The sequence below is a fragment of the Lissotriton vulgaris genome, chromosome 8, assembly GCF_964263255.1.
Source record: "Lissotriton vulgaris chromosome 8, aLisVul1.2, whole genome shotgun sequence".
Taxonomy (NCBI): Eukaryota; Metazoa; Chordata; class Amphibia; order Caudata; family Salamandridae; genus Lissotriton; species Lissotriton vulgaris.
In genome coordinates, this window is record NC_141696.1 from 49579551 (window position 1) to 49593085 (window position 13535).

Below are 13535 nucleotides of genomic sequence, written 5' to 3' on the forward strand. Positions count from 1 at the left end.
GTCTAAACAAAATGTGTACCACTCTCAGTTTGTTTGCGCGTGCCATTACTATCGAAGCAGAGCTGTTATCTTGCCTTATACTGCGTGCCATTACTATAAAAGCAATGCTATTATCTTGCCTTGTACTACCACATATCTAGCGAAAAAACTGATAAACATTGAAATGTGCCCCCACTTACTGGACTAGCCGCAAGACTGTCGTCAAATGCAAATAACCGTTCGTTACACGCTAAGCGTGTTGTCAATGATCTTTCATTAAAAAATACGTAGCTTATGCGCGTTTTAGAAACAAATGATGTCACGCTAGAAAGAGTGAGAACCTCCGTATAAGCGGCGGCCATCTTAAGGTGTGCAATGACCAATTTCATCATAGTCAAAAAATAACATGCTGCTAAACGGTTTACATCTCCTAACTTAATAATGCAGCTCATAGTGAATTTAAGGTAGCCAAAACATGAAAAATGCCAACCAATGAAAGTACTGTCTAAACAAAATGTGTACCACTCTCAGTTTGTTTGCGCGTGCCATTACTATAAAAGCAATGCTATTATCTTGCCTTGTACTACCACGTATCTAGCGAAAAAACTGATAAACATTCAAATGTGCCCCCACTTACCGGACAAGCGGCAAGACTGTCTCGGAATGTAAATAACCGTTCGTTACACGCTAAGCGTGTTGTCAATGATCTTTCGTTTAAAAATACGGCGCTTACGCGCGTTTTAGAAACAAATTACGTCACGCTCGAAAGAGTGAGAACCTCCATATAAGAGGCGGCCATTTTAAGGTGTGTGAATTTAACTAAAAATTAGTGAATGATCAGTGTTTCTAATAATCTAATACTAATCTAATGAATCCAAGGTGACAAAAAACAGCGAGTGTAACAAGCATGATCAAACTCTAAATACATGATAAAAAAATAATATATCAAATGAAAATTCATCACATATGCTTAACCCCTTCGATGCTCATGACGGAACGGTTCCGTCATGAGCGTCGGTTGGCCTGTGCTCATGACGGAACTGTTCCGTCATGAGCCAGTTGGCTCATTAGAACGTTCAGCACAGCGCAGGAATCTGCGCCGCGCTGATGTGGTTAATAATGTGAGACCTACAACAAGGTCCCTACTTATGCAAGTACATTCTACGATAATTCATGTTCCTCACAGGTAACAAGAGAATTCTGTGCGGTCATTAAGCCCATACGGCTTTAAAGCATCCAGCTTAAAAATCCGTTCATTTTCTTTCTGTAGTAATTTGCAGTTCAAATCAATGTGTGCAATATTGTCAAGTGTCTCTAACACCATGAATTGTAGTTGAGAGATGTTGTGTCTGCGTTCATTAAAAGTGTAATGCCACAGTAGATTATTCATCATTCCTTCTGATGCTGCTCTTATGTTCAACTAGCCTCGTTTTGATATTTCTAATAGTTTTTCCAACATAAACAAGGCTACAAGGGCATTTCAGTAAATACACTAGATTTTTGGAATCACAGGTGGCCGTTACTTTCAACTCAATAGTTCTCCCGCTCCGTGGGTGATTGATCTTGGTTCCCTTTATAATTGCATTACAATTATTACAATTGTGACAAGGTTGTGTTCCTTTGTATTGGGTAGCAGTCTTTGTTCTGTTTGTGGTCTTTAATATATCCAAAATATTCCGGCTCCTGGTGAAAGCAAATCTTGGATTCTCATGAAACATGTCTTTGAAATCTGGTTCCAGCGCCAGAAACTGCCAATGTTTAAGTATGGAACGTTTGAAGATATGGCTCTTTGTTGAGTACTTAGAAACAACTACCATGGTTTCCGCTTTCTGAACTGCTTATAATAAATCAAACCGTGTCTTAGCTGAACATTTTGCCTCTGCTTTTTTGAGGATTTCAGGAGGATACCCCCGTTCTTGGAATCTTTCCAGCATTGCCTTTACTTGTTTTTCAGATTCACCGGGGTCTGAAACTATCCTTTTTGTCCTGTACAGTTGAGAGATAGGAAGATTGTTTCTCAAAGAGAGTTGGTGGAAACTGTTGTAATGTAGCAGGTTGTTGCGATCGGTTGATTTCTTGAATAGTGTGGTGTTGATTTTATTATTTTTATAGCTGTTTTATCCACCTGGTAGGTGAATTGTATCCGGTCATTGATGTTGTTGAGGTTGTTTAGTTCTAGTATTAGAACATCATGCGGACCCTCCCATAAAACAAAAATGTCATCAATGAATCGTAAATAAATGCGTGCATATTGTTTCCACTGTTCTCCAATCAAGATCTGTTTTCTTTCAAAGTTGGTCATGAAGATATTTGCATAGCTGGGAGCTGCACAATTACCCATTGAAGTTCCACTGAGTGGAAGGTAAAAATCGTTTTTCCATTTGAAATAGCTTTGATAAAGTGAAAAGTTCAACAATTGGATAAGAAACACTTGAAAACCAGGTCAAGTTTAGGCTGTAATAACATCGATTCTACCGCTTCGATGCCTGAGTCATGCGGAAGGGAGGTGTAGAGTGTTTTCACGTCTATGGCGCATAGCCATACTTCCTGACCTTCAAGTAGTGTGATTTGTGCCAACTTATTCAAAAAATCATTTGTGTCCTTGATATATGACGTGGCTTTTGTGACAAACTCTTTAAGGTATAAATCCAAAAACTGACCTATTGGCTCATGGATGCTGTCCCCGGTGTTAACAATAGGGCGTAAAGGTGGATGCTGTAAGTTCTTATGGACCTTTGGGGGCATATAAATAGACGGTGTTCTGGGATGCGTTTTAGTGAGGAATTTCTAAGTTTTTTCTGTGATCACACCATCTCTACATGCGTGTTCCAAAATCGATTGTAGGAACTCCTGAAATTTGATCGTGGGATCAAACCCTAAAGGGGCATACAATTTGAAATGGAATGATATAAAATAAATACAAGAAATTTTCAATTGCAACCAAATTGTTGATGTTTGATTGAAAACGAACCGTGGATTGCAATTGCCTGGCTTTATCCTCTGTTTCCAATTCTGTCCAACTTAACTTTTTCTCTCCTACCTCCCAGTCTTTTTCCTTAAGCTTTTCATAAATACCTGCAGTCAATAGTGCTTTCAATAGTTTCAGAATGTCAGCATACGTATAATCTCCGATGCAGAGAATGTCTTTTAATTCACGGTGAAACCCCCCCGGGTCTTTATCATGGCAGGGCAACATCTTTTTCATGTCCAATATTTCTAATTTCGTCAAGGGGGTGTAAACATACACCCTTTGAAACACATTGTTTGCATCTTTGACGGGATGTACCTCTCGTAGGGGGTTCTGTCTGTCTACGTGTAGGTGCTTTCTGTCGTGGTGTGAGGCGGGAAGCATGCATGTGGTCAGAGAACTCAAGTACTTATGTCGTTGATCCAGAATGACATTCATTAAATCAGTACCCAGGCCTGTCCATCTTTCTAGAATTATGTCGTCCAGCAATTTATACAAGTGACCGGGATCGGAATATTGACTCTCATACAACGTTATTAAATGTTGGACCATGTAAATACCGGTCAAACGCTGTTCGTTCGGCGGAAGGCTCAAGAAAGTCTGGGCCTCTATATCATTGCTATATATATTAGAATTGGACACCCACTGGGTGGCTGACCGGGCCAACTCCCTTTCGTGTGGGGTGTGAGATCGTTCGTTCCCTATCCGTCGGGTCAGTGCTTTTTCAGTTGCTTGGAATAGATTTTCAAGGGAATATCTTTCTTTTATAGCCTGGCCCTGTTTACGGTAGTCGAGGCACTTGGGCCTGTCAAACCGTCGTGCATTACCTACATAATTCATCTTGTCCTTTACCTCGTTTTCCTCTAATTCTTCCGTTGATGACCCACTCTTCTCGTCAGAATCTACTCTGTGTATTGCTAATATTTCCTTTCGTATTTTCTTCATCATGTTGTCTGTCTGTCCCTGTTTATCATGCCGACCGGCATCTATGTTATCACTCCATTCTATCAAACCAGGCTTTACATCCCCGTCTCCTTCGTCTTGTTCCCTGATCAGGCAGTTAATAATAAAACGGAGGATGTAGTTCTTAACCCCCACCTTTCTGTGTTGCATGGCTTGTGCTATACTCTCGGGTCCCTCCCCCGTTCTAATGAAACAGTATATTTTATCTAGGTGTTCTTTCATATCTGGTAATGTGTCCAAATATGCGACGGCTTGTCTTAGTCTTAGTGAAATCACAAGCATTGAGCCCTTTCCTGGTTCTGGATCGTATATACAGTGAGGGATTGCTACATCTACAGTAGGCCCCCCTCCCCCTACGGCCCCTTGTCCTACGTCATCTTTCACGACGTGGTGGAGCTGTTGGAGCTGGTCTGCTGGTGGGGGCGGAGGGAAATCTGCGTTTGTGTTTGCGTTTCCGTTTGCGTAATCCGGTGGGGACTCTTCTAGATAGGAGGAAATAAAAGCCTTGGATGCTGTTGGCTCTGTTCTACTTACTCTAAAGGGTACAGGTGGTGGCGTACGCGACCTACGGGGTGTTTCTGAGGGGGTCTCTCTAGCTAGTTCTTCTGAGAGGACGGGATAAATACCAGCAACAACGGCATTTCTTTCTCTATCAGCCTGCTCTGCCTTGACCCGTTCCCCCTCCTCCCGCAGTTCTTTTTCTTTGGCTTTTTCCGCTGCTTGTTTATTTCTCTCTGGTGGAATTCTTTCTCTGATCTCCTATGTGCTTCTTTGCGCCATAACTCAATGGCATCTTTCTGAGAGGGTCGTGCTTTCTTTTTCCATAGCGCTTCCTCTACTCTCATAATGCATTCAGAATCCCACGTTCCCGAGGCAGGCCATCTGTACTTCTCCTCTAAATCCTTTGTGTAATCTACCCATAGGTCTAAATACAATACGGCATCTAGCCCGTGCTTATTATACATGTAATGACCAGGTGTGTCTCTAGGCGGGATGTTAACTGGCTCTTCTAGTATGCCTTTTCTGGTTCCTATCTGACGTAACTTCGAAAACAGTGGCATGTTGAAAAGTCGGTTTCAACTTTACCAACCAACTTAACGAAAACACAATACACAACAAAATAGTCTGACTGAAACAATCATTCACACTACAACACTAAAACACTAAAACAAATACATTTTAACTGATACATAGACTTGAAAAACATGTACTTGAAAACAGTTAACTTTATGCACTGGAATACAGTACAACCATACCGGTCTCATAAATGAGACACGTCTTTACCGTGTTCACAAAAGTGAGACACGTCTTTACCGAGTTCACGTTTACCGTGAACCCGTCTTTACCGTGTTCGTGTGAACGAACCCGTCTTTATGCATTCCCCATAGTGGTACTCACCGGGAAGCAGAACTTGAAGGCCTCGGAAACTTGTTACTGCGCATGCGCGGACAGGTGGACCTCTGGAAACCTCGGACTTTGCTCTCTCACGGCTTGGGCTCTGGTTGGGATGATCCGCGATCCTCACCGCCTCGTGTGGATGCCTGGTCGCAGTCCCGCTGGCGTGTACACTTTGAAGTCCGTCACGGCTGTAGAAGGGGGCAAGGGCTGGACCTACATCGCCGGCGCGTGGGGAAGGGGATTTGTCCCTATTCAGGCGCCAGATTTATGTGGTAAATAAAGTATTACCCTGTCATAATTTCTATAGTTAAACAATGGGTCATGCATTAAATGGGAGGCAGAGTCCGTGGTGTCCGATTCAAAAGGCTTTATTTCAATAACTCGAGTTAGGGGAGAATCGGTTCCATCACCACTAAGGTTCAGGAAGGGTCTTCTAAACTTTATTCACAGAGTACAATATTTATACATTCAATTGCATATAGAGTAGGAGCGCTCTAGGCAGAGCAAGAGAAAAAGAGATAAGAAACATGTGGGCGTGCAAGAGGGCGTAAATGTGGGCGTTCACTTGAAGAGTCATAGGAGAGTCATAGGTGGGTGGATACATGAAGGGGGGGTTGCATGGCCAGCTTGAACCTTACCCTACTTGTGTGCGCACTTGGTCATGACGTGCAATTGACGTGCAACTGGGGGGACTGGGGGGGGCTGACTTTCGGTCTAGTAGGGAGGCCTTCAGTGTCAGGACGACCAGCACGTCTGGTATTATCTGATATCTTATGTCCAGGGATGTATTATCTGAAGCAAAGGTCGCTCATCACCAAGAGCCAGTGTGGGCATATATTTCTTTGTTCATTGCGTTGGGGCCTTGGGCTTTCTATGGATGCGAGCTCTGTAAATCACTTAAACGGAGACAGAAAGGCTAGGCCCTATCTCTACAGACGGGTTCTGTTTACCTTCTTCACCAGGCAGGAATGTGATTCTGTAGAGCAAGCAGATAACTGTTATGCACAATACTGTCTTGGCACCCCGGGCTGGGCCCCTCTCGGCTTAGCCAGAAGTATGCGAGAGGTCAGGGATACGTAGCTGCAGCCCTCAGAGTGTCTGGAGGCATGAAATCTCAATTCGGGGACTGGCTCTGGCTGAGCCACAAAATGGGTTCGATAATGGGTTCTTCTCGACTTTAACAGTGCACAATGCAAACACATGGGCAACATAGGCCTCAATGCGAAATGAACGTTTCTTTCATGGAAGACTTGGTGACTGGCATCCCAATGAGGGACGCAAATGCAAAGGCATCATTATTGCAGGCCATAGAGGGAAAATGCATGGGTGACATGCACATACACTAAACGTTGGGGTACATACAGGGGACACATTGGCCATGCAAAATTTCATTTTCCTCATTATGCTAAAAAGACGAAAGTCTTAGCCCCAACCAATCAGCTTACAGCACACTCTAGAACCCGCTCTGCTGGAGCCAGCTCTCCTCAGATTTTCGTAGCACAAGCGGGAAACAAGTATCCCAAACTTAGAGAACTGACGCTCCGGGGAGGAGGGTGGGTGCATGTGAATCTCTGAAAGATACCAATACTGGATAACTGAAGTTACAGGTAAGTAACTTGTTTTCTTATCCAGTATTGGGGTATCTTTCATAGATTCACATGCCTGAATCAGAATAGCAAGCAGTAAGCCAGGCAAAGTCGGTTGCGGATGGTGGGAGACTTATTGTAGTGCACCCCCATGAATGTATAGTTAACAACCAACAATCGCCTAGAGATTAATCTATTAATAAATCATGTTCAGATTCAACATAGACATCGTGCAATTTCCTACAGGAAAGGAACTTTAAGCACCATAAAAACACACAATATGTTAACTTATGTCTGCATATTATAAACAATATACTGAATTGTATGTACATTTAAGAAATAAGCCAACTTTAATAACTGAATGTACTCCTTATGGAAACAGGTGACGTAAAACAGCTAGGCCCACTACCACATCATCCTGATTTGCTGATTGCAGGCAGTAGTGTCTTGTAAACGTGTGGACATTCTTCCATGTCGCAGAACGGCAAATGTTCTCAAGCGTCACTCCTGCAAACAAAGCTGCAGACGCTGCCACAGCTCTTGTGGAATAAGATCGAACAGATCTTGTCAATGGTCGGTTAGCCTTGATGTGAGAGAACTGAATGGCGGAGGCTATCCATCTGGAAATTGTGGCTTTAGTGACCGCTTTTCCCAATGTAGTCTGGCCATAAGCTAAAAACAGTTGATCGGATTTTCTTAAAGTCTTGGTTTTCTGGAGGTAGAATTTTAAGCATTGTTTGATGTCTAAAGAATGCAATGTTCTTTCCGCCGGGGTTGTAGGATTTGGAAAGAAAACTTTCAGTTTGACTGGTTCATTTAGATGAAACTGGGAAGGCACCTTTGGTATGAAGGTTGGATTTGTCCGCAAAGTGACATAGTCCTGGGAAAAATGCAAAAAGGGTTACTTTATAGTGAAGGCTTGAATTTCTCCCACTCTTCTGGCGGAAGTTAGTGCTAATAACAAAGCAACCTTCCATGTCAAGAATTTTAGGTCAGCTTTATGGATGGGTTCGAACGGGTGCTTCATCAGCTGTGAGAGGATTGTGTTGAGCTCCCATTTCGGTGGTGAAGACTTTACTGGAGGATAAGCCCGGAAAAGACCCCTCATGAATTGCTTAATTAGCGATGAAGAGCAGAGTGATTGAGTGTTAGCCATTTTTCTGTATCAGGATAAGGCCGCTAAGTGGACCTTTATCGGAGAAAAAGAAAGACCAGATCGCGCCAAATGCAATAACTAAGGCAGTATTTTCTCTGCTGGCGCCTCTATAGGTTGTAAAGCGTCTGAGATGCACCAAGCGCAGAAGCGCTTCCATTTGAGACGATAAGCCTTTAATGTACTCTGGGCTCTTGCTTTCTTTAGAATGTCTTGGCAGTCTTGAGGAATTTGGAGATGTTCAAATTCTAGGAAGTTAGGAGCCATGCATGCAATTTCAGCGATTGAGGGTCTGGGTGAAGTATCTGACGCTCGTTGCGTGACAATAGCGTTGGGGTTACCAACAGCCTGATCGGTGGCTCCTGTGAGAGTAGCATGAGCTCCTGAAACCAATACTGGCGAGGCCACCTGGGAGCAATTAGGAGAAGGCGGCAACTCTCCAACTTCATCTTGCGTACCACTCGTGGAATCAAAGGGATCGGAGGAAAGGCGGAAGCATAAATCCCTGACCATCGCGTGGACAGGGCATTCCCCCTTGATCCCTGTTGAGGGTACCTGCTGGCGTAATACCGGCATTTCTTGTTCTGTTGGGTTGCAAATAAATCCAACATAGGTGTTATATTCTGATTTACTAGGTGTTTCCCTTTTAATCTATCCCTGTACATATTTCCCTTTTAATAGAATCTTTGTTCTTTGTTGCACATGCACACCGTTCATGTAGTTCCATTTGGAATTGTTATGATCTGAAATGTTATACTGGGATTGTGAACTTTGAGGTTGGAAGTACTGTGCTGCAGCTTATTAAATCCTGGAATTACCTGAATATACTTGGATTTCTTCTTTATTTACTACAAAATTGGCGACGAGGGTGGCCAGTACCTACTACTTCTACAGCAGCACAGGTGTGGTACATCTGATTTTAAGGAAATTTGGATTTTTGCATCTTCATTGGATTTATTACTTCTAATTTTAAAGAGAAGCAAGAAGCGCTTTCACTTGGTATTTTTAAGACTCATAGTGATACCTCACTGGATATTTGGGATTTAACTCATCTTGAAATACTATCTGGTTTGATTTTGACGACTGCATGGTGAAAGCCGTTTTTTTTTTAAGCCTATTGCCAGCTGACATCTGTTGCTGACATCGTGAAACTTGGCAGTGTATTTCCATGTAATTCTTATATTTCGTTGCGCTGTGGAAGCATCAACTTGCGCTGTGTTTACCTTCAAAATTTTGACGAGGGTCCCGAGCGAAGGCTGCCAACGAGCGTTTTCGCATGCAAGTTTGTCCAGCGTGACGGAGTTTCTTATCACCGTGGATACGCCCTACATTCTTCTGTCGTCACTGGATAAGAAGCACGCTAGAGGGTGAAGCCGCGTCAGAGCCTTTCAGCGTAGAGCCGCATCGGAGTCTTCGAGCGTGAAGCCGCGTCAGAGTCAAGCGTGAAGCCACATTGGAGCGTTGTGCGTTGTCATAGTTACACGCATCGCGTAAGACTACAGCGGCCATATTTGTTATGTTTCGATTCTCCTAAGCGCTCGAGAGCATCGAACAAGTTACTGAGGTACTGTTGATTGATTAAAAGTGTTCTTTAAGGAAATACCAACGTTGATGTGCACAACGTGTGTACACTGGATCTAATTTCACCGACGCTGATGTACACAGCTTGTGTATTTTGCAGCTCATAGACTCAAGCATTAATTTAGTATTTTAATTTTATTTGTTATTCTCCTGTGGTATATTTATTCATCTTTTTTCTTTTGTGTTCAATTGAGTGTAATCAATTATTCATTATTCTTCACAATGCAGTTTGATCCGCCTTCAAAATTTTTACAAAGTAAAGGTGATCCTCCCATTCCATGGAACAGATGGAAGGAGGAATTTTTAACTTATTTAAAAGCCATTGATGGAGAAAGGATGGGTAATGAGAGGAAGAAAAATATTTTTCTTCATTGTCTGGGTTCCGAAGGGCAAGCCATTTTTAGGAATTTACCACCTGTTCCTGGTGACGCTGGTGTTTTTGATGAAGCAATGCTTCGTGTAGAAACGCGTTTTAAACCTACAACTAGTATAGCGTTAAATCGTTACAAGTTTTATACCAGAGCACAAAAGGAAAGTGAATCATTTGATGATTTTTTAACAGGTTTGAGAGCTTTAGTTGTGCCATGTAATTTTGGTAACATGACAGATGAGATGCTTAGAGATAACATAATTGTAAATGTTAAATGCAAGAAAACACAAGAACAGTTGTGGATTGTAGGCAATCCAACTTTGTTAGAATGTATTTCTACTGCCAAGGCTTTTGAACAGTCCAACAAATGGATGAAAACGATAGAGGAGACAAGCAATAAGAGCAGTAAGAATGATAAGTTAACTGAAGAAGTATGTGCGATGAACAATGTTGCAAGAGGTCCCCAAAGTCAAAGTCATAGATTTGGATCACGTAACCGCATTGTGTGTTTTAGATGTGGAAGTTACAATCATGTAGCTTCTTTCAAATTTTGTCCTGCTTTAGGCAAGGAATGCAATAAGTGTGGAAAAGTGGGTCATTTTTCTAATTCTTGCAGAGATGACAAAAAGAAAAGTGGGGACAAAAGCAACTACTTCAAGAAGAAGGAAATTTCTTGTGTGAGAGATGAGACAGATTTTGACACAAGTTTAATTAGATATGAACATGCCGTGTCTGATGAATCCAATAGAGTAAATGGGATGATTGTGTCGATAATAAGTTTGAGTTTGCTTGAGGAGGATTATTTGGAGTCCCCAAAATGTATTGTTAGATTTAAGGGAGTTGAATTAGAGTTGATGGTTGATTCTGGGTCTCCTTGGACCATCATAACTGAGAAGTATTTTGATGAAATGTACAAGAATATAATTTCTAAGAGTGAGTTGTGTCCTCCTGATGTCATGGCGAAAGGTTTTAATATTGATTTTATAGGGTATATTGCTTCCATGATTTATTTTAAGGACCAATCTGCATATATCAAACTGTATGTTGTGGTAAAGGGAGTGAATGTTTTGGGGTGGCGGGATCAATTTAGACTTCACATTACATTGAATCCACGCAACAAAGATCCTGTCATGGTGTCACATGATTGTGATATGTTAGAAGATGGTGTCAGATCGGTAGAAGAGAGTAATGTTTGGAAGACACTGTCAGACGAGTTTCCCAGTGTTTTTTCAGATAATTTGGGTAAACTAAGTGGTTTCACTCATGTCATTAAGCTTAAACAACGAGCTATTCCTGTTGTACAAAAACTTAGACCAGTACCTCTTAATGTTAGAGAAGAGTTAAGTGATGCACTAAATGACATGTTGAAAAATGATGTCATAGAAGAGATAGAGTCATCCGAATGGGTTTCGCCAGTGGTTTTGGCAAGCAAACCTGACAAATCTTTGAGGTTGTGCATAGATTTGAGAGCACTTAATGCAAACATAGTGGTAGATTGTCATCCCCTGCCCAATATCAACGAAGTCGTGAGTATGCTAGGAGGAGGTGTTATATTTTCCACATTGGATTTGAGATCGGCGTATCATCAGGTTGTGTTAGCAGAGGAATCACGCCATCTCACAGCTTTTATCACACCACAGGGGTTGTTCCAGTTTAAACGGATGCCGTTCGGTTTGGCGTCGGCAGCCTCTGTTTTTCAGAGATCTATGTATCATATCTTTAAGGACATCAGTGAGTACGTGAAGTGTTTCCAAGACGATATCTTGATTTTCTCCAAAAGTGATGAGACACACATGGAGCATTTGAGGAATGTGTGTAAGATGTTAGATAAGTTTGGACTTACTATTAAGAGTAAGAAGTGTAAGTTGTTTCAGAAGACCATAGAGTATTTGGGACACACAATTTCTGGTAATGGTGTTGCTCCAAAAAGATCTTTGGTTGATGCTATCCTAAAAGCTCCTGCACCAGATTGTAAGGACAAGTTGTTATCGTTTCTAGGACTGTGTGAATATTACAGTAAGTTCATTGCAAATTTTGCGACCAAGATGGAGCCGTTAAGAGAGTTGACAAGGAAGGATGTAGAGTTTTTGTGGGGATCTAGACAGCAAGATGCTTTCGAAAGTGTTAAACTTGACATGGTGTCAGCCCCTACTTTAAGACCGTTTTGCTTGAATAAACTTTGCATTTTGACTGTAGATGCAAGTCTTTATGGCTTAGGTTGTGTGCTTTCACAGCGTTCAGGCAAGGAGGATTGGAATGTTGCCTTTGCGTCTAGATCCTTAAATCAAACTGAAAGACGGTATGCTGTCATAGAAAAAGAACTGTTGGGATGTGTATGGGGCGTTGAGCATTTCCGAAATTACATTTGGGGTGCAAGGTTTCTTATACGTACTGATCACAAACCATTGGTGGGCATTCTTTCACCTGGTGGAGGATTAAATGCCACAGCTCGCATTGCTAGATTGATGTCACGTTTGCAGGAATATAATTTTGACATTGAATATGTACCTGAGAAACTAAATGTAACTGCAGACTGTTTGTCTAGATTGCCATATCCAGGTACCGGGGTTGAAGAAGATACGGAGGTGGTAACCAGTATTTCTGAAATGTTGTCAGAAAAATACAATGTTATATCTGAGGACATGTGGATGAGAAGTATGAATGAGGACGATTTGCTGTGTAAGGTCAGAGACTATGTGAATTTGGGTTGGCCTTCCAAAGAATGTATTCCTGCTGAGATTATACCATTCTACAACATTGCTGATGAATTGGCCATTGAGGGAGATCTTTTGTTCAGAGCTGGAAAATGTATTCCACCTTTGGCGGTAAGAAGTGTTATTTTACAAATGAGTCATGAATGTCACATGGGAATGTCTTCTATGAAAAGATTGATTAGGTCTAATTTCTGGTGGCCAGGAGTTGATAGATTAGTGGATAAGTTTGTCAGAGAGTGTCCTGAATGCATTGAGAGTGATAAATCGTGCAAGTGTGATCCGGCACCTTTAGTTCCTGTGAAGTGGCCAGATCATCCGTGGCAAAAGTTAGGGATAGATATTGCTGGCCCGTTCAATTCTTTACCACAGGAATGTAGGTTTGCCATTGTTGCTGTGGACTATCACTCCAAGTGGCCTGAGGTCAAACTAGTGCCTCATCCAAATACTGAGAGTGTTATTCTATTTTTAAAAGAGATTTTTTCCAGAGAAGGTTTTCCGGAATGTATTGTATCAGATAATGGGGTACAGTTCAAGTCCTCACTGATGTCAGAATTTTTGAGTACGTATGGCATTAAGCATTGTACCACTGCTCTGTATGAACCACAAGGTAATGGACTAGTGGAGAGATATAATCGGGTCCTCAAGCAAGACATAGTCTGGGCTCGCAAATCTGGAGGGTTGTGGAAAGATAAATTGAGAGAAAAGTTATGGTTATACCGTATTACACCTCATGCCACTACTGAGGTTTCTCCTTTTCGTTTACTAAAAGGTAGAGATCCGGTTTCGGGGTTATGTCCTTGGTGGTTTAAAAAGAGTTGTAGTC

The 13535-nt window shown here is 42.0% G+C and overlaps 1 protein-coding gene across 1 annotated transcript in view; it reads right to left on the bottom strand.

The window, feature by feature from the left end:
- Positions 1 to 13535, bottom strand: part of LOC147693352 (transient receptor potential cation channel subfamily M member 2-like) — a 3804886-nt gene that overhangs the window by 3656154 nt on the left and 135197 nt on the right. The gene's annotated exons all lie outside the window — the stretch shown is intronic.